We start from the raw sequence: 23,173 nt of genomic DNA on the forward strand, positions 1-23,173 counted from the left end.
CAATATACATACATAATATACCCTCAAAAAAAAGGTGTCAGGGGTGAGAAAGAGTGGAGAGATAACTCATTTTATACTGATTGACTATCCACTGCTGTGATTTCTGACACATCAGAAGACGAATAGGACCAAAACAGTTCATAACTATATGATAATCAACTTCCAATGAGTCCTAAGTCTTAGAAAACAATCCAGAACTGCTCTTGTGTTTAGATATAAGACCACAAGACGTAGTTTGAAGTTACAAGTTCCACGATCTACTATTTTTGGCTTAACCTAGCCCATGAAAATCTTGCACACTACTTTTACATCCTACACTTTCATTTTTTTCATTTTCAGATGGTGGTAGCTAAATTTAGCTAGAAAGCTCTAGTAGCCTCTGTAGCAGTAGTTGGAAAGAAAACTTCCAGCTCTGGTCAGGCCCACAGATTGCTATCTGCTATAGATTTTCCAAGTAGGAAGTAATGAAAATACAACAAGAAATGTGAGGGCAATTGAAAGGGACTTCAGGGCCTTGGGACAAATGGTAAAGGGATGGGTGCACAGATAATGTTCTCATTCCTATTAGAGACTATAATGAGGGAAGGAGTAAGAAGAGCCAGGAAATAAACACCTGGCTCTGAACCTGGGGTGATGAACAAAACTTTGGAGTTTTTGACCACATGTTGGCCTGCACAACACAAGGCTTGCTGACAAAGGATGGAGTACACTTGTCCCCAAGGGGCAAAAAGACGCTTAACAAGAAGCTAGCAGGGCTCATCAATACAGATTTAAAGTAGATATGAAGGGAGATGGGAACAAAACTAGGCTTAATTGAAAAAAAAAACTAGGAATGGCACTGCAGTGTCTAAGGAATAGTTTCCCAGCAAGGTCCTTTGGTCTGCCACCTCAGAGGAAGTGTGGGATAGCACTCCAAGTGGCAGCAAAGATGCAAAGGTTATTGATGGGTTAGAAACTACAGCAAGTAGTTACCTAGGAATTAAGACTATTCCCTTCAGGAGAATAGCAGGATCAATAGCCCAGCTGAAGTGCATCTACGCTAATGGACACAATATGGGCAACAAACAGGAGGAACTAGAAGTCATTGTATGGCAAGAGAACTATACTCTAATTGCCATTGTGGAAACATGGTGGGATGACTCACATTACTGGAGCATTACCATGGTTGGCTGTAAACTCTTCAGGTGGAATAGGCAAGGAAGGAGAGGTAGCAGGGTAACCCTTTATGTCCGAGTGTTTTGGTTGCCTTGAGCTCAATGATTGTGATGATAAAATTGAGTGTCTATGGGTAAAAATCAGTGAAACGCTCAATAGGGGAGATATTGTGGTGGGAGTCTGTTATAGACCACCTAGCCAGGAAGAAGAGGCTGATGAGATATTCTACAAGCAACTGGGAGAAGTCTCATGATTGCTAGCCCTTGTCCTTGTGGGAGACTTCAGCCTACCAGATTTCTGCTGGAAGTATAATACAGCAGAGCAGAAATAGTCTAGGAGGTTCCAATTAGACATCAGGAAAAAGCGTTCCACCAAAAACTTTATCGGTCACTGGAACAGGCTGCTCAGGGAGGTGGTTGAGTCACCATCCCTGGAGGTGTTTAAAAGATAGATAGATTAAGTGCTTAGGGATATGATTTAGTAGTGAACAGGTATAATGTGACTTGATCATCTCAAAGGTATTTTCCAACCTAGCAATTCTATTATTCTGTGATGATTTTATTCTATTTATTAGAGATTTTTTAGCCTTTATGAATAATTCTGTTGTATTTCCAACAGATGATAAAAAAAAACTGTGTATGATATCTGGACCTATCTGAAGACTAGTATTCAAAGGTTTCATATGAAATTACTCTTTTTTGTCTACTCTTGGTCCCATAGAGCCATAAAAACTGATGCCCAGAGGTCTTTTTGTTTCCATTTGTTGTTATTTTCTGCTCCCCAGACGCAGCCGGTCAAGATTTTATTCTGCTATGCAATAAGACATTATTTCTTAGTTCTGGCTGATAAAAATCTAGTTAGGATATTTAAAAACACGTACTTCAGTACATGTAGAGCAGAAAATTCATTTAAATTGATTTGAGCTTACAGAGGTTTCACAAAAGCTGTGTTCCAAGTTCTTCTTGTATTCAAGGCTGACTTAATTGCTTCTGTCTAGAAGGGTATATGTATGGAAATACACTATTATGTAACTTAAATTTATCTACAATGACTGTAGAAAGCAAGGAGAAAAAAGCATTATCAGCCTGTTTTTTGCTGTGCAGTGTACAGCTCACCCCTTAGTGCAGGAGAGCCTTGATATAAAAATGCTTGTATAGCAGATGAATGCTATAAAACGAAAGATGAGTCATGGGAATTTGTTTCAGTATTAAAGCTGTAAAGCTTTAATGTCCACATAGACTATGTATTGGTCTCCCACATGTGGTATTTTTCATCATCCAAGAAGATAAGTAACCTTGAAAGCAAAATGAGCAGCTGTGAATAGAAAATAGAATATTTCCTTTAATGAAAGGAAATATTCCTCTTCCACTTTTCAATAAAGTAATATGCTGATAGTTATTCTGGATAATATAATGCAACATTTTCATTTTATTACTGCTCTTTACACCAAATGAGGAACTTCAATAACACCAGTGTTTTCATACCTGCCTAGCAACTTGGAAACATCACTAGAGATGCCTAAATTGCAGAGGGGTTGATAAAGAGTACAGTTCATTTAGGCACTGGAGGCAGAAGCAGTGTGTAGAAAATATTATACCAACAAGTTAACTCTGTCTTCCAATCTCCCTGCAGAAGCTGATATGAAAGGAGGATTACAGCCTACTTGTACTGCAAATTGCTCTTGTAGCTGAAATTAAAGAGCATACTTTGTGAAGACTGTGCTTCATGTAGTATGAAGGAGATACAATTTATATATATATATTGCTTCCTTAAAATGAGTTATCTTTATGTATGTACGCATACTAGTAAAACAGAACTTTAGAACCACCTTCTAAAGGTGTTGTTCCCTTTGTAGAGTAAGTGCCATTATATGTACTTGAAGTGTTATAATGTCCCATTCCAGTCCTTCTCAATGTGTACCTGCTAACTGCTCTGTTCTGCTGAAATTACTATGAGGAATTCCCTTGGGCAGTTTTTTAGTATTTTGTATTTGCAGTGCAAATTTTTGTTAATGAAAGCTCTTTGTTTAATATTTGGGAGGAGGCTGTAGAGAGCATGTTGACTAGGTAGTGTTCTCACAGAATGGAGGGCCCATCTTTGGGTTAGAATTTCAGATGCTCTTTCCAGAAAGCCAAGTATGAATCTAGAATATCTCAAAAGACAAATCCTAAGGCACAGATAATAAACTTCGGATGCTTTTTCTTTTCAGGTGATAGCCTAGATGTAGTCTAGCCCAGGACTGTTTAGATTTTTTTCTCTTCTAAAAGAATGGTTGTAAGTAACTTCAGAAGTTGTTCAAATTCTGCAGGTACACCTTACACCTGATAGACATAGCAAGGGCAGCACCTCTGTTGGATCTAAATTACTTATTTCTCACATCTTGCAGTTGAAGTATATCGTGCATGTGGGAGAACAAATATTTTACTATTGTTTTGTAAGTAAGTGCAATATAGGGATAATAAGCCAAGAAATATACTCTAGAGGGCTAAACAGCAGGTTTACGAAGTTTTCAGAGTTTTGAATATCTATGCATGTGGCTTTTATATTATTTAGTAATTAAGTAGTTCTTCATTCCTATATATCTATGATATATACATATAAGTGATATGCATATATGGTCAGAATTCTAACCTTAAACCCCTATTTTTTTATATAAAATTGTATTGAAATACATAACATGCAGTTATACTTTTATTTTATATGTACTTCATAGGTATATATTTTCAGCTATCAGGAATGGTTGGACTAGATGATCCTGTGGGTCTCTTCCAACCTGGTTATTCTATGATTCCATGTTTCTATGAGATCTGTGTCCCTTTTTGTGTGAATAATCTCAAAAGAAGCAGAATCGTAGAATCATAGAATAGTCTGGGGTGGAAAGAACCTTAAAGATCATTTAGTTCCAACCTCCTGCCATGGGCAGGGGACACTTCCCATTAGATCAGGCTGCCCAAGGCCCCATCCAACCTGGCCTTTAACACTTACAGGGAGGGGACAACACTTCCAGAGAAGGGGTAATTATGATTTGAATAGTTCCAACATTTACTGCTGAACCTGTTCAGATAAGCCTATAGTTACTTTTAGTTGCTTTGAAACTGAAGGGGTTATTTAGGCTGCATGACTCACCAAGAGGAATTTTTGCCCAGTTTCACATGCAAAAGCAGATACCAGCTTGTTGCAAAGATGGTACCAATGACTACAGTTCCATGATTTGTTTAGATACATGTGAATTTTTACCACTGAGGTACTCAAATGCTGCTTCATATATCTTAATACCAGAATGAGGAAGAATTTTTTATTTAATCTTCTGCAAGGTTTTCCATAAAAGTATGATAATTTCTTTTAGAGCAGAAGTTATTTCGCATAAATTACTAGCTAGGAAGTAGAATGCTCATGGATTAACTCTTCTGACAAAAATTCATTAGACTCACCTACTGGCTATAAAATTAACAATTCTTGATCCTGCAATTTCAATGGAATCATGAGAGTACTTCAGGCATGAATATGGATATAGCAATAGCAACAGGATACTTGCTTGTCTAATCCCTTACTATATTTAAAGCTTAGCCATTGCTATCTGCTCTAGATCTGCAAAGAAAGCATTTGAAATTACAACAAATCTGAATGGATGTGAAACGGGTTGACCCTGAAAATCTCTGTTTAATCTTTTCTTGGCTTTCATCAACAAATCAGTTCCTGTTATGCAATAAGCCTTCAGAGCTATCAACTAGGATTTCATCTGTTGACTGCAAACATGCCATATGGGAAAAAAAGATTATATAGTCTGCCGTTCTTATGATGCACTATGTATGTCATACTTATGGTTTCTGGTTTTATATTGTATTATATACACAGCATGTGTAGCTCTGATTCTGTTTCTCACAGTGGGCTTGGTTTGTTGTTGTTTTGTGTCCAGCAGTTTTTTGTATTCCCCTTCTGGAAAACTCCCATTTTCCTTTCAATGATCAGAGCAATCTAGTAACTGGTATAAAATATTGACTACAAAATACAGCTTGAAAAATAAGCTACAATCTTTAAATTAAGAAGTTACAGACTTGTGCTTTCACTGGACTGTTCAACAGTTATATAAAATATTCTTTAAGAAACTTTCCAACAGCTCTATACATAATGATTGTAATGCAATGTTTGAAGATTTTTTTCCTACTTAGTAGAATGGTAGAATTCCTGTATTTTCCTTCTGCAATGTAGCGTGGGGGTTTGCTTGCTTACATTTTGGTGACTTTGTATTAGATACTCAGTATAAAACAGCAAGTCTTAAATTTTGTATGATCTTACCTATCGATTTGGGGGGAATCAGTTCCCTGTTATAGGCCACTATCTATCAACACAAAAGCATATAAATAAGCTATCTTTTTTGTACTAAGTAACAAAAGGCTAATAGCACTGTGATTTCAGTAAAAAAAAAAAAAAAAGAAAGAAAAAAAAAGGCATTGAGCAAAGGCATTATGTAATACTAATTCTTATTTGACACCCCCAGGAAGAAAGGAATATTTTAGAAGGACTCCTTCTGCCAAGACATAAGTATCGCATGCAGTAGTAACCTTGATGACCCTTGATCCCTAAACTCTGACTCTCTCTCTAACATTTCTGTCAGCCTGGGATAATAGCAATCTGTTCAGTGATGTAACAGAGGTTACCTACTCTATGCAGGTATAAATAGAAGAACATGATGTCTGTGTGGATAGATAGGCAATCACATCTTTCTGCTCTTGGGAGGCTGGGGTCTTGCAAGCTGATAAATTTCAACTCCTTTTAGATGAGAAAAGTTGTCATTGCCTTTCCTGGTGGTAGATTACATAGGAAGAAATAAGCAAGTTCTATCAAAGGCATATTTAAGATCAACCTAAAAAGTGATTTTACTGTCTAAATGAAGACTATAATCTGAAACAATGAGGAGCAACATTAGTATGAACTAGCAGTAAGTTGTCAAGGTGCTAAAAATAGTGTTGATCACCTAAACAGTACACTAGCGTGCATTTATGATAATAAACTGATCTGAGAACTGTGATAGTATTCAGTGTTGTGAGGAAGCAACCCTGCATCTTGTTCATATGCAGAAAACTCTGCCTAAGGGAAGTACATCATTTGATTGAGAGAGAGAGAGTATGGTGCAAAGTGGAGCAGAGGTCAGATGAACTGTTGTCTAGAGGAGAGGAACAACATACTCACCTATCTGTGGTTACATTACAGTGGATGAATACAGTGCAGCAGTGCCTTTCTTTGCTTCCAAAAGCCCTCCATGTACAATTCAGTCTCAAAAGAGACCCAAAAACTGCAAACTTCCTTATCACTGGAGTATCCTACACATGTACTTAAAACATAAGATGTTCATAGGTAATCATGGTTAACCTCCACAGAAAATCATGAGATTTTTCAAGTGAAATCTCATTTTGGAATAGTGCAGCAAGCAGTGGCCTCTGTGGCCTGTTTGGCTGGTTTTTTGAAAAGTGAGAGCAGACTCCCTGTGAGCTCTACATGAGAGTTCTTCAGTTCTTCAGTGGACTTCTGCTGGATATAGTGGGAACTATTGAATTGATTGATTATCTGTAAACCAAGAAATAAAAAGAACAAAAGTATTTCCTATCCAAGCTTACAAATGCCTGGATTCTTACTCCTGATGAATCACTCCTCATGTCTGCAAGATACATCGGGTAATATGAACAGGGCAAGCTGTTACGGCCCAGAATCAGGCCAATGTCTGCCTTTCCCGCGGTTACAACACTTTGAGTGTGCACACCCATGAGTTCAGAATACAATGACCTTTAAGCCTTGCATCCTTCAGGTCAGAAATAACCTTAAGCTGTCTGAAACATGCTGTGCCTGTTACTGTCTGAACCTGCAGCTGGAGACTGCTTCCCATATCAGCTTAAGTAAGGAGAAGGTAGAGCTGTGCATGATTTCTAAGTATCTGTCCTGTGTGTTCCTCCTGCTAAACGACCAGCTATATCCTGAGCTTGCACTCTCATTCCCATGACTGGCAGTATAATTGTAGGATATCATCTGAGTTCAGACTCTCTAGTATTGTAAGGTCATTCTGCAGAAGTCTGGAAGAATCATAGAATCATAGAACACCAGGTTGGAAAAGACCTCTTGGATCATTGAGCCCAACCATCCCTATCTGCCCCTAAACTACATCCCTGAGCACTTCGTCTCTTGGCTTCTGTACTGAGTGATCCCAGAGAGATGATCCCCTGCCTACAGTCCCTGCTACAACATAATTTCCCACACAGAGACTTACTGAGCCCAGGACTGCCATTCACCTTCCTCTAGCAATTGCTAGCTGCATTTCTAATGGGTGAAGAAGCCAGAGCCAAGAGAAATGAAGATCCAGCAGAAAAAGTTACAGAGCACAAGGTTTTGTGCAGTAGTTATTGGATGTCAGACACAACAGTTGTGAAAGAAAGCCTGTGCGGAGTGCAGACCTAATTCACACTACTGTTTAATTATTCTGTTTATATCCTTTGACCTAGCTATTCCTCCTCTTGCTTTTCATTTATCCTTCCCAGTGTCTCATGATTTTGTTGCAGTGGTGTGTTATTGTCCGGAGGCATCCCTACCACTACTGCCGAGGGAGTTCAGAAAGGTAACATCACAGAATCAACACTTGTTACAGATGCTGAAAACAGTTTAATTGATCAATGTAATAACTCAATAGATTCTAAGTTTGTAATACTAAGAAAGCAGGTTAGTACATGAAGGTTAAACCAGTGGCCTCTTGAATTACTTAACCATCTCTCCACTGTTCAAACTTTATAAATGTGCAGGAGCATAAATGTTGAGAGATCTGTGCAAGTTTATTTGTATGTTTGTTTCAGAATCAGGAGAGAAGTTTCTGAGCTCTAACCAATAGCAGCAGATAATACCAATATCTGAAGGCAAATGAAGCCAAAACCAACTTCTGTGCACCTACACTTGCAAGCATTGTTTGAGCTACAATAGCAGTAGAGCAGCCCATAATTTAATGCTAAGGGATTCCATCACAAAATGAAAGTAATTCAAAACAAATTTTGAGAGATTAACTGACAGCTTGAATGAGGGGAGATTGCATTTGCAGTCTAGAGAAGCTTAAGATGAAAAAATGCACTATGATAGCATTCCAGAATACAAAAATGTTGCTATGGCAACTGTGTCTTCTCCATGGGCCCTTGTTTCTAAGAAATGTTGTTTGTGGGTGCATGCTACAAAATTCTGTTATGATATAGAGAACGGAGAGGAATTTCAATCATGATTCACAAGAAAACTTACTGCAAAACCAGTCTTGCCTACAAAGTTGTAGGTGGCTTTAAACAGTTGCTTACACTCCTAACGAAGCAGATGTTAGAAGCGATTTCTCCATAAGCTTTTCAAGTACCAGACTAACAATAAGTGATTTTCTTTTGTTCTGAAATACTCTTCTTGAATTATCAAAAATAATTTCTTTATATTGGTTTCATAGGGGACTACTATTGGCTGTAAGCAAACTAGGAGGTGACTTGTTATTTTCTGAGTAATAGGGCAGTATATGACTTGATAGGACATGTAAGACAAGAAAAAATTCTGCCTCAAAACCACATCTTTATAATTTTGTTTTCACCTCTTCTTGGGCTACAAGTTGCAAATCTTGAAATATGTGTCTGGCAGAAATATGTGATGGCATGGAGAAAAACAACACTAAGGTAAACAGCCTAAGACAATACAGAATTTTGACAGAATTTCTGAGTCAGTATAGGCACACACACATTTGCAAGCATGAAGAACTCAATAGAACACCAGCACCCAGAATTCTGTAAGAATAAAATCAAATGGCAGAGATATTCACAGAAAAAATAGAATTAAATAAAACCTGGCACTTTGCTCTAGTTTTCAATTTTTAAAGCTAGTATGCTTATTCTAAGTCCTATTTTAAAGACAGAATTTCCTACTTTGGTTCACTGATGGAGTCCTTACCAAAATGTTAATAGTGAAGTTCTGTTCTTTTCTGCTCCCTCACCATGTAACATATGCCTCACCATGCAGCATCACATCTGTTCAGTGTTCTGCCCAAAGAGATGTCAGTGCTAGAGGGTCTAGGAAAGAAAGTGCAAAATTCCATGCTTAGATATGAAAGAATCTGCATGTTTATTCAGCTTCATGTCTCCAAATTATCTTTCCAACTTACTTAATGCATTATGAATCATGTGGTTTATTTTTGTTTCAAACTTTTGCCCAAAGTCAGAATAGTCCTTCTAGTAGTGGTAATATTAAGTCCCTCTTTAAATTTTCCAGAGTTCTTTATCTCTACCTCTTTCTGTGATGTATAGAAACAAACAAGCAGAAAAAGGAAGCACAAAGACGTAAGTGAAGAGAGTGATCCATTGTGACATGCCCTTTGATAATAATTGGGAGAACCACTGAAGGGGCACCACTGGCCCAAGACCTGAATGCTTGCAAGATCAGAATCCTTGTTAAACCTTTGTTTTCTCTCAGTCTTTGGGGAACAGAGGATGCACTGACTTCTGGCTGAGCAATGTGACAAGTATAGTGTGCCATTATAGAATGCAGCATGTGAACTCTAAAGTGCTTGAGAAGGACGAGAAGTAATGTAGTCAAGCGTGTGTGTTTGCATGTGTGTGTATATACATAGTTATATACATAGTTCTATACATGTATATTGGGTTATGTAATAAAGCTCTTCTGAGCACCCACCAAGGAACACAGAGAGTCAAAGGTGAGGGTGGGGCAAAGAAAGCCCTTTCAGGCTACTTCCAGGCCCATCCCAGGAACCATGAGCCCGTTATAAGCCTATCCACACAAGCCCAGAGTAGCACTGGGACACAACAGCAGGTGGTAATCCAGGATACAAATCCTACAGCTTTCATGGGCCTATCCCACAACTGTTCTAAGGGACCCTCAGCTCCCCCCACCCAGTGTGAAGCCTACTACCACCAGTCACTGGAAGCTACCTCCAGATCACGTTTCAGAGTGAGGGGTGGGTTACTGGCCAGAGGTGGGGGATACTTTGTGAGACACAGGGGAAAATCTTTTTGAGATTGCATTAGACTTGTTACGGGATGTTAGGGAAGGCGAGAAGAGCAGAATGAGTCTTCTGGTGCTGCTTGTCTTTGTATGAGTGCTCTGGGTGTCTGTCTGATCCGTATGGCTCGATGTGTGTATATGTACAAATGTGGTGTATATGCCTACTCTGTGTGCATCTGCCTGCTGAGAATGTGCCTCCAGCCTTGCTGGTGGTTAGACCTCGGGACATGAAGCTGAGCAGCCTCACTTCTCCAAGGCTCTTAGATTCAATTGGATATATTTTTTCTCTAACAGTATATATATAAAATTGTCAAATACACATATACACACAGGATAATCTAGCAGAAAATTATATTAAAGTGAAGTGCAGCACAGGGAGCATTTGGTGCTAAAGTACGCAGTGTGCTCCCACCTGCACCACAGAGAGAAGATTGTTATCAATTCCTATTGATACAGGAATCATCCTGTATCCCCAGAAGATATTATTTTCACTGGTAACAGAGATACTGCTTGCATCAGCATTGAGAAAACAAATCAGAACAGCAGAGCCGATTCATGGCTGAAGGCAACAGGTTGTGGGTCAGACTACAGACTTAGGTAAGAGTTTTGTGGTTTGACATCATGAAAAGTTAAAATAGAGAGCAATGTATAACTGCAAGGCAATTGGGAGCTTTTCAGTACAACATTCAAAGTAGTGCCCTTGAACATTTCTTTTCAGAGACACAGGGAGAAATCATGTTGTATAGCTGTAGCTAACCTGGGAAAAAAACATCATTACTGAAAGCACCCATGTAAAGCATGTGGAAGACTCAGACTTTGGATTTTAGATTCACGGAAATTGATGGATTTATATAATTTTAACACATACTTTTAAGATCTCAAAATTTGTTGATGTTTTAAACGTTGCCTTTTAAACCAACCTCCTTAAAAATGTGTGAAAGTAGAAATCTCTATGAACTTACAGTGAATCCCTTACACTGATGTATGACTTATCCATCTTGGAAACACCAGTTCTGAAGGTGAATCTGTGAAGAAAAGATCCATCAACTAGGCATGTGAATGTGCTCTGTTGTGAAATAGGCTCACAGGCCAGACTACATTTGTTGGGCAAGTGTTGACTGGAGTATGCATCCTGGAGGAGGTGGAATGACACTGTCATTTGCAAAAGGATAATTAGATACATACACATAATGTCTCTGCCAGGACCACTGCAGCTTTACTTGGCCAATTTGGGTGACCTAGGAGCTGCTGCATTCTCAGCTGCCTGTGCCTGCACATTAAGTATTGCTCTTAAGTTACAGTGAGAGCTGCGGTCCTCAGATAAAAGCATGAAAGCAAATTATTATGCCCAGCTATAAAGACTGTATAGATTTACTCCTACAAAACTGTTAATGTAGCATAGGATATTCTTATCCTGACAGCGCCCACTGAATCTGTTGGGGCCCATATAATAGCTTTCATCTCTATTCATATATGCAGTCCATGATGCTGCTGAGATCTCACAGTAATACCTCATACCTACAAACCTCCCTAACCCATAAAAATGTACAGTCCATACGTATCTTTGACTTGCTTATTTCAGGAAATGTGCAGGTTGCTTGTACCTCTCTGGGGAGGAGAGGGATGAGGAAGCAATAGAAAAAAACTTCTGAAGACATTTAGTCTAATATTTGCAGCACTGAGCAGGCAAGGCTGGGGTTGCTGCCTGGATCAATGTTTGTTCACACTCAGTGTCAAGGGGTGGATCAACACAACATGCAGCTGCACTGCAGAACACTACAATGTTTTCCCAAACTACAGAAAAAAAGCCTTTGCTAAAAGTCAAGACTAAGGAAAACAAAACTGTACATGGAAGAAAATCAAGAGAAACACACCTTTTTGATGTTAATTACTCAGTTTAATTTCCTTTTAAAGTATTTTCTTGCGGTGTTACATGGAAATGCTCAGATATTAACTTTAAGTTACCTATGTCATTATTTTATTCTAAAAGGCTTCTTAACAAAAGGCATTGCATTCTGTAGACTTCCCACAGAACAGCTAATTCATGCTGGATCATTAGCCTGGCAGCTATTTAGTGTACTCATTTCAAAAAGTAGGCTGTGTGCATATAGTAACTACATATGCTTTTTCTTTTTTTTTGTCTGTTTTCCAAAATGTAAAATAAACTGTTCTTACTTTTCTGACTTTCTGTCTTATTCGTTATTTCTCCAGTTCTATGGTTGCCTGGTTGATGTTCCCCAGCTCACCGCTTGAGTTTTCTTCTATTAAGTATAGTCTGCAGGTAAATTGGAGTGTCATTAGAGGCCCTTAAAATGTAAGACTTTAGTGTCTTTGATTGACACAGATTGCTTCTTAAGCTATATTGTGCTTATGACCTCAAAATAACTGTCAAGAAAGTAAAAAAAAATACTGGAGAACAAGATGTTCGCTGACCCAGCTGATTACTTATGACTTAACTGTATGAAATAATAAGTGATAGCATTTAACTGGTATCTGATGGGAAGGTACTGTTCTTAAGGATTGTATTCATCCTGACTGGGCTCTTAAGGCCAGAGTCTGAAACAATAAAAGTCTCTGGAACAGAAAAGTTCCTGGAACATGTTAGATAATTGCTGGACAAATGTTAGTATGAGAGTTAAAATGTTAATTTGGTTTATTCCATTAACATAATCTATTACAAATGCCAATGGAATATGACTACTGATTTATACCAGGTCCTTTTGAAAGCAAGTCAGAAGATAAATGCTGCTAACGTGCTGTTTTATGAATGTTATATCTTACTATCCTGAAGGCAGTTGAAGACAGGTTTAATTCATGCTGGGGCTGGTTCTCAGTAAGTTACTTAAGCTCAGCTGAAAGATATATAAGTGACCAGAGACATTAATTTTATGACTCAGCCTGCAATCACATGGTTATTTCTACCCTCACTACCTGATCACCTGTTTACAGTGATCAGCATTTAACGGTTGTTGCCATGTGGACACTAAAGTGCATAGTCCTTTAATATTTACTGACCCGTCTAGAGACTAGAAGTCTTTTATCTTTTACTTTTTGGGGTTTTTTTTAGCATATTTTTAGCCTTTTCTAAAATAAAGATAATTCAAGTTGTTCTTGGATTGCTTGGATCTGCAAATGATTTAGTCTTTACATAGCTCTAAAAATGTCTCTCAGCAGTCTAATATTTGAACTTTAATTGAAGCTAATCTTCTGATTAATTATGTAATTTCTTTTTTTCCCCTTGCTTAGTCTTTTCTGTAATTATAGCTCTTAACGTGATTCACTGCATTTCTTCTTTTTCCTGGCCTTCTGTAATTTCTGTGCTAGAAGATCATTGTCTGTGGGGATTATAGAGACCAAGTAAATTTTATAGGTGGGGTTTTTTTAAAGAGATATTTAACACGACCACCTAGGTTCTCAGCAGGTGCACCTGCATTTGGAGTGATGCACAGAACGAGGGATGCATCCATGCCACCTTTGTAAGTAATGATGCTTATGCCGCTTCTTGGTCTTAGATGCGTACTGTGGACATGCAGAGCTCTAAATGCACCCACGCTGTACATGACATGCTCTTGTTGATGGCCTGAGTGCACAGCTACAGCCTGCTTATACTCAGAGTAAAACCTGTTGAGGTTCACACCTGGAATACTCTAGGGCATCCCATAAGACTTCAAGTACAAGCATACATAAATTCTCCCCAGAAAGATCATTTCCTCTAATGCACTGACTTGGTTATATAGACAGATTCAGCTCGATATCTAGGACCAGAGCCACAGAAGAATTTAGATACCTAAATCAGGTACTGCAGCTTCAAGCCAGCTGGCTTACATGCTGACAAGTGGACAGCTGTGATCACATGTGGTGTGAGGTATGCTGTTCATTAGAACAAATTTGACCACATCCTATGACCTGCAATGAATTTGATATCTCTGCTGCTGCAAGTTAGCTCACATATAATTGCACAAGGAGCAGTCATCTTTGTGCTCTATGGAGACCAAGCTTCCTTGTCTAAAGACAGCAGTACAGTGACCACGTTGACAGCTTAGAAAAAAAGCAAAGAACTTGTGCTGTTAACTCAAACTGGACATAGAAAGCAGAGACAACACACTGAGTTTTGAGGCAGCTGGAATGAAATTATTACTCATCTTTATTCCTATCATCTTTGATGACTCAAGTCATGAAGCATTATAGTCTTACAAAGTACCCCTGGACCGACTGTTCTCAAGCAGCAGGAAGATAAAATATGCGCTTGAGCTGATATTTCTGTTACATTTATCCAATGGGGATTCAGTAGGTGCACTTTAGTCATGGCAATACATGGGACCGTTTAGTGCTACAATTTGGAAAAAGAGTGAATAAGACACAACACTGTTGATGGCATCTGATTTTTATAAAGTATTTGTACTCTCTATTCCACCTACAGCAGTCTACTATGTCTTCTTTTTTCCGTGGTTCCCAGTCTTGCCCAACAGCTATGTAATATTTTGAAGGGTCATTTTCCACTAGATAAACGTCCAAATTAACTGATCTTTGTACCATGTCCTGTCTTTTATAGTATAGCACTGACCACTGCCTGAGGTGTTCTCTCTCTACAACAATAAAAGACTAATGTAATACATTTGTGAGATTAAGTAAGATCTAGTGAATCACTGATTCATACCTCAAAAACATTACCATGAATTCCAGAAAACATCATTAGTTATGAACCATCATGGTAGACAACTGAGGCCTGCAGATTTTTTATCGTTATAAAACACTTGCAGGAAGAGTTAACAACTTGCGTTAAGCTGATTTTTCACCTGGGCAAAGAAAGTCATGCAGGTTCTGAGGCTTATAAACCTTTATGTAACTCCATAAAACTATTGTTTCTATTCTGTTGGTAGAACTGTGCAATATTCTGCTATATTCCTGAAGGCTGCCTCGGTTCTTGATGATGATGATGATATTTCAGATGATACTAATTTATTAGATGGCTTGAAATAAAGCAGTTGACTGAAAATTAAAACTACTGCTTTCAATCTGTTAAAGAATACATTCTGCAGCACTTTCATTTCATAAATATGATTTATTTTTACAGAGTCTTCTTTAAATTTTTGCGTCAGTGTTTCTCTTTTCCTAGGTGTCTTCTATTTGTTATATCTCATAATGTGTCTTCCCTCAACAGATGGTGGTTTTGAATGCACAGCCAAGTTTTTTTAGCACCTTGGAGAATGGGGAAAAACGTGCAATCCCAAGATATTCATAATCCACACACAAGTATTAGGAAACACTGTATAAATTAAATGCATGTAGAAGTCTCTTTTTAATTCAGGAATTTGTTCTATGAAATTTTGAACCTACGTTATCACTTATAAAAAAAACCAAACATGTCAGTGACTGTGAAATGATTCTGCCAGACACTGGTGATAGATTAGGTTAATGAAGAAAACGACAGCATTAGCAAACACACTTTTTTTCTTACTTGAAGATAGGTAGATACATAGACATGGTGAGCTATTTTGGCTCAGTTGACAAGTGGCATGTCATTAAGCTGTGGTAACTTAGTTACTTTCAATTATTTGTCGATAAAGTTCTTGCAGAAGCAGCTTGCTTTAGAGAAAAACAAGACCCTGAAAGAATAATGTCCACAGGAGATTTCACTTCTCCAGGCTGCCTTTACATAGACAGACAAACTGAAACCATTAGCATTGCCTTCATAAGCAATTTCTGTGGAAGTACAGCCAGAAAAAAATATAAAAAACCTTTTAAATTCATCTAGTTTTATGGCAAACTGGTGAATTTTCACTACTCTGAGCCTTCAAAACAGCAATAAACCCAGCTCACAGGCTAGTTAGTTTATTTGTTATTGTTCTGTATTATCAGGGCAGTAAAGAATGATCGTATATCATACAATCAGTTTTTTCTCAGTTATTTTCTGTGTCCAAAGTTATTAAAACTTTTCAATATATATGTGCAAAACCAATGTAATGGGGGGGAGGGGGGTTAGTATTTTTAATGTGGGTGCTTAACTGAATAAGTGACCTTGCATTTTGAATTTCCTTTTTGAAAAGTGTGAAGTGTGATAAGACCATGTAACATCTGTAACCTATTTACCAATGCAAAACTAAAAGAGAGAGCAACCATTGCTCTTTTTATGTATTTAAGAGAATATTACAGGCAGTGCAGAATGTGTGTTTCTAACACCCTGAAGAATTTAATAGTGCAGTTGATTCCTCTTTTACCAAAGAAGTGACAGACTTTAAAGCAAAGATGTATACATGATCCTAACAAGCACTGCTTTTAAAAATGCTGAATGACACTATGTAAAATCCTCAATGCCTTCAATAGTTTTTCTTTCAAGGTAGCCTTGAAAATCATTGACTTTTAAAGATAAATAGCACCAGTTTTACTTTCATCAAAGAATTCGTGTAAATAATTTTTACTCTAAACTGCATTATTGTTTGAAAGTAACAATCTAATTTGGATATTTTCTTATTGTACATTATGTAATTAATTATTTTTTATTTCTATAAGGTAAACTGAGATTAAGAGTTAAGACTGATTTTTCAATGAGGACTATTGTGACTGTTTAGTGTGTTTTGAACAGAAGTACCACATTTCCTGCTCGGACACACAGCTGCCAGATTGATGAGGGCGCTATAAAAGAGCTGGGTGAAAGAAGCATACCTCCATGTTATTGTCTCAAAAGCAGTGCTTTGTATTTCTAGGATTATGTAACATTGATGTAAACACTGTGTAACAGAGGAGCAGAGAAACTTTTTATTAAATACACTTTGCCTGTTTGTGGCAATATGATCCGTCTTCAGTTTTGTGATAGCTTCTGTCAAGGCAGGCATCCAGACAGGCATTTGAATATTATTCTGAATCTTGCCTTGATATCTCTAATGTTTCTGGTTTGATCCTCAAAAATATTTTAAGGTGTTCCAAGTTCATCTGATTCAATCACATAGGCAGCATACCACAATGCAATTAATGTGTGATGGAAATTACAGGAAAGAAAGGCCTTAAACATGCTGAAATACTTCCTTATCCTAACAAGAAATCACAGAGCAGATCCATAGCAAAAACTGGCACTGATTCTGTCTGACACAGTATTTTAAATTTATTTATTTATTTATTTAGGTAATTTTAATGAAAATCATGAAGTGTCATTTTCAGAAATAGTTTCTCTATTAAAAACCAGAAAATCTGCTTGAAAAAACACCTCAAACTGGAAAACTGTAACAAAAGCCACAAATACATTACTAAGTTGCTTTTTAACTTAACACCACTCCTGAAGAGCTAAGTGATTGTGTTGTAAAGTAAATGAAATATTTTAATGACAAATGTTTCCTTAGATAAGAGCTACTTGCATGTAAACATATTCAAGCAAAAGCTGGTTCAGATGTTTGAGTTACCAGCATAAGCCTCACATACGATTATTCCAGATTGACTTTAACGCGAATTTTATTTAATCTGCTCCTAATCAGACATCCTGCCTAGCTGTGGGTACCAATGCTAATGGAGTACTTGCCGAAGAAAACATCGTGCATTACCACAGAAACACAGACATTAACAGAAGTCAGCTTATTTAACAGAAAAGCTGACAACCTATTGAAAATTTTAGAAAGACCAGGTTTTGGCAGGACAGAGTTTGTCCAGAAAAGTGTAAGGTTCTTTCTGCGCTTTGTTTCAGTTAGTCAAGTCTTAACTGGAAAACTTATGATTTGGGAGAAATGAAGTACGACATCATAGATCCTTTGCATTAACTTTTATATGGGCTATGAGTTTCTTACAAAGATGTCTTGTTTTATGCATTTGTAGTCTAGTATTTTGTTCCTTATACAGTTAGTGAGAAAACTTTGGCTTGCAAGCGTGATAAAGTATAATTTGGGGAGCTAGCTCTGTTATTGTTTTCATACACTGCTGATTATAGAATCCCTCCACACATATTTTCACACTGGTTGCTTGAGTTAATCACTTAAGAAGTTGTAATGGCTTGTACGGTAAGGAAATTTAGGTCCTCAAATGCAGACAGCTAAACCTAGTTTCAAAGTACAATCTTAAATTTTCACATAGTTTATTTATAGAACATGTGGAACTAATATAGAATACAAATGAACTCTAAAGTTTCAAAGACTACTACCTGTGTAGGCTGGCTAGTCGTAAAATTTACTGCTGGCATAATTGTAAAAATACTGTCTACTAAAATAAAATAAAATTGTCTACTAAAATAGCAACAATCTGAAACAGAACATTGCCCCAACCATCACTTCTGTTTTGATGGCTTCTGAATATTATTTTTGTAGCTTTTAATAGAATCTACTGCTGTGCTTAGAAGACATGTTAACAATAATTAACTCTAGAGGAAAGTGAGCTGCAGAGGCAGCATGGAGAAATGTTCCTCAGCAGGCAGCTTGCAGCCCTGGGTTTCCTGCACGTGGCCTTTCTTAAGACTTCCTATCTCCCCAGCCCAGCAAAATAATAATTAGAATTATTACTCCATTCAGCATACCACAAGCATATACCCATAACACATCATCTCTTCCCCAATCTGGGGAGAAAAACTTAACAAATGCAACTTGGAGATTGAAGACTACCTGTGGAGTACTCAAATGTGACCTGTACCCACACTCAAATTCATCACATTTTAGATGTAGACGATGCAGACTATGATGCTACCTGGAAAGAATGTGTGTGCTGTGTTTTTTCTCTCCATAATCTATTGGGGCTGCAAAGTGAGGTCTTATTCTTAAAATGAATCTAGGTTTGAAAGACTATACATGTCATGAAAACTGAAAGGATCTGGGAAATGTATCTTGTTTAATCGTTGTAGAGTAAATCAGAGCATTCTGATATACAGTGCAAAGATGCAATGAGCATTTCTGTAATCAAATTTCATTTTCCCAAATATAATATGAGAAATATTCCTTCTGCATGAACACAAGTTCTCAAAAGAAATGGATTTGATTATGCTCCAATAAATAGATCATAAATCCAGAAATGAAAATCCAAAGTGACAGGATTAGTGAAGTGATAATACCAGAATCCTGTTATCATACATTATATAACACCATGTAGTGCAATCTAAAATTTCCATTCTGAACTTAAAGAGCCTAATCTTCTTGAGTAGATAGCATAGTTGACATTTTTTATACCATACCACAATATCTCTTTAACATACTTATCACATCTATATTTGTGTTTTTCCTTATAATATTTCTATGGTTTTATACAACAATGCCTTCAAATATTTTCAAGCAATCTCACAGGAATGTTAGAGCTAACTGTAACATTTATGCAGAATCAACTTTAAAATATTCATTACCCTTTGGCAGAAATTCTTATCAGCACTAATTGCAACATATTGTTTGCAGCTTTAAATGATACTTTTTAACTCTAGTAAATGTATTTAATAGTTTGTTTAGCAAGAGATCTTTAGGAAAAAAGTGTTGGAAGAATAATATTTTTTCTTTCCTGAAAAATTGTATTTCCAGTTGCAAATCAGGATTATAATTCAAAATTTAAACCATTTTCATATAGTACAGCTAAGCATATATAAAAACTCTCCTGTTTAGAATAGATTTAGAGCTGTATCTGTGGTGACATCAGGCTATGGTTTAGATCTGCGGTATGGACAGCAGCAACTTTGAAATGTTTAAGACTGGAAGAATGAGGTCTATAAGGAATGCTTGTGTTTATCCCGATAAGGGATGCAATTATCACTGTGAAAAGAGGTTCTACTGGCGCATCCATTGGAGGATCCACAGCACAGTCATGCTGGACGTACCAGAAGGTTTACCTGACTTTCTGTGCCAAAAGCTGGAAGGCTTTAGTAGGGAAAGAATAAAACTGAGGTAGCTACATTTGGTTCTGGATCAAGAAAGGCCCAAGAACCCTCTCTGCATCTCAGCTACAGTGCAGTGAGCAAGTGAGGTTTTGGGCTAAAGCAGCATCCTTTTTAAGTCCACAGCTGAAGATGCTAGTGGATCAGAAACAAGGTACTACTGTGAAAGTGTGGACCAGAGGAGTCCTGGGAAGCCAAGTTTAAGGCAAGGTCTAGAGAAATTCAGTACCTTCTAAACTAGCTTTGACCATCACTACACAGATAACTTTTCCCTTTATAGATTAGTTACCACTCATAGACATTTTAAGTATCTACTAATTTCTGTGTCTTACATACTATGAAGGTGGAAGGTCTTATTCTAGGAACCTTACTCTGACGAACAACTTGAGAATTCAGCTGAGTTTGGACTTGCTTTTTTACACCAGAGAATACCCTAACATGATTATTACAATACAGAAAACCACAAATTGACTGTCTTCCCTCAGCTGTTTTCCTAAGTGCCAATGACTATGGTGAGGTGTTTTTTCCTTTTACAATAACATTAACCAGTGCCATCAATTGGCTACTAACTGGTTTTCTAACCAGAACACTCAACATTGTGTGGCGACCTCTGCAGAGTGTAATGTACAGTTCTTAGGTTTGCTCTGCCATGCATGCAAGAATATTCATTGTACAAGCAGATTGTATGACTGATAACACATTTGGCCAGTTACAGAACAGTTGGTTTTCTGCTTTTTATAACAAAGGCAGTGCCTAACAGATACACAGATGCAGAGAACAGAGCTGTTCTAGATTCAGCTAATTGAGACTGCCTCTGTTGAGAATAAAAGTCTTTGTAACATTACATTCCAACAGTTTTCCTAAAAGCTTCATGAAACTATTTAACTGAATAGAAATGCTGCTTTCTATCTTGTTTTTTTTCTCTATGCATTAGGCTGGTTTTTATACTTTATGTGGAGATGTCAGTCTACATGCCAGCGAGATGGAAGCTGATTATGAGCCCTCGCTTTCCAACAGTGGATAGAAAGCACTTTATATTGACAATATGTTTTGGAAGTAGGCCTTTAACCTCTTAAGAATTTTTTTTGAACTTCTGATTACTGTTACTCCAATACCAGATTACGGAAAAATGTGCTGACTATCCCCCAGTTCCCAGCACAGACCCATGGCTCATGATTCATTGTACTTCCAGATCAAGCCTTTCTTAGATTTCACTAGAAAGTTTTATACAATAGTAGCTGAAAATGCTCTGCTCAAATGACCACATGCCCTGCCTCTAAATTTAAAAAAGGCATTTTTAAAGATCATGCCTTTCAAATTCAGCTCTTTAAAAGAAACACTTGTAAGAGGGATCTTGTTCTCTCGCACCCTTAGCAAGTTTGCAGGTGACACTAAGCTGGATGGAAGCGTGGATCTGCTGGACGGTAGGGAGGCTCTGCAAAGGGATCTGAACAGGCTGGACCGCTGGGCTGAGACCAGTGGGATGAGGTTTAACAAGGCCAAATGCCGGGTCCTGCACTTGGGACACAACAATCCTATGCAGTGCTACAGACTAGGAGAAGACTGGCTGGAAAGCTGCCTGGAGGAGAAAGACCTGGGGGTGTTGGTTGACAGCCAACGGAACACGATCCAGCAGTGTGCCCAGGTGGCCAAGAAGGCCAATGGCATCTTGGCTTGGATCAGAAACGGCGTGACCAGCAGGTCCAGGGAGGTTATTCTGCCCCTGTACTCGGCACTGGTGAGACCGCTCCTTGAATACTGTGTTCAGTTCTGGGCCCCTCACCATAAGAAGGATATTGATGCTCTGGAGCGTCAAGTCCAGAGAAGAGCAACAAAGCTGGTGAGGGAGCTGGAGAACAGGCCTTATGAGGAGCGGCTGAGAGAGCTGGAGTTGTTTAGCCTGGAGAAGAGGAGGCTGAGGGGAGACCTCATTGCTCTCTACAACTACCTGAAAGGAGGTTGTGGAGAGGAGGGTGCTGGGCTCTTCTCCCAAGTGACAGGGGACAGGACAAGAGGAAATGGCCTCAAGCTCTGCCAGGGGAGGTTCAGGATGAACATTAGGAAAGAATTTTTCACAGAAAGGGTCACTGGGCACTGGAACAGGGTGCCCAGGGAGGTGGTTGAGTCACCTTGCCTGGAGGTGTTTAAGGGATGGGTGAACAAGCTACTGAGGGGCATGGTTTAGTGTTTGATAGGAATGGTTGGGCTCAGTGATCCTATGGGTCTTTTCCAACCTGGTGATTCTATGATTCTATGATTCTTTAAATGGTATCTGTAGATAATGGATACTGTGATTGGGAAACAAACCTGCAGAAACTGATTATTCTTTGCCTTTTTTTCTACTAAGTCTTCCCTGCTATTCCCACCAGAAATTCCCAGGGTTTATGACATTTGAAGATGTAGGAGATTTTAAACCATCTGCGGCTGCACTGAGTGACTGAAATATGTATATCTCTGTCTGCTAAGGAGGGCAACAGAATTTTGTCCAAAGAGAGCATGTTTGCAGGTAGTTTGCATATTTGCAGTGTTTGGGGAGATAATGAGCTGTAACTTACAGTCCACCATAAAGGCTACAGATATCAACACAACTTCCTCTCTTTGTATATTATTCTATTTATTTCTTTATGCCTAAGCAAATTAAGTTTTCAAGAATGTATTTCCCTTACAAAAAATCAAAATATGAAAGCAACAATAATCTGTACATTCCATCTCCTATAATTATTTGAAAAATCATGTGCATGCATTAGCATCCAGCAAACAGACAAAAGTATGCTCAGATTATCACACCTCCCCATTTATATGAATTGTGTCAAAGGATTGGCCAAGACAGTAGAGAAGTTTAAGAAAAAAGTATTCTGTTTCCAAGACTTAGGATGACTGAAATATATGGCCGTAATCCACCAGATAAGGAGAATGAAAATGCTGAACAAACCAGCTTGGTTTGTGGCTCACCATTTTCTTTTTTGTAATTTTGAAATTACTTCAGTAACCTACAGTCATGCCAACTTATTAGTATTTCTGCAGTGCAAAGATTGGAGATTCCAACAAAATCAGAGATCAAACTCAAGGGAGGTAAGAGGTGATGAGGGTCCGTACTCTAGACTGGAATGATTATGGGTTTGATGCCTCATTGGCAATACTCTGTCCTGGGAAGGTGATATTCCTCATTGCAGCTTTAGG

The sequence above is a fragment of the Phaenicophaeus curvirostris genome, chromosome Z, assembly GCF_032191515.1.
Source record: "Phaenicophaeus curvirostris isolate KB17595 chromosome Z, BPBGC_Pcur_1.0, whole genome shotgun sequence".
NCBI classification, from domain to species: domain Eukaryota; kingdom Metazoa; phylum Chordata; class Aves; order Cuculiformes; family Cuculidae; genus Phaenicophaeus; species Phaenicophaeus curvirostris.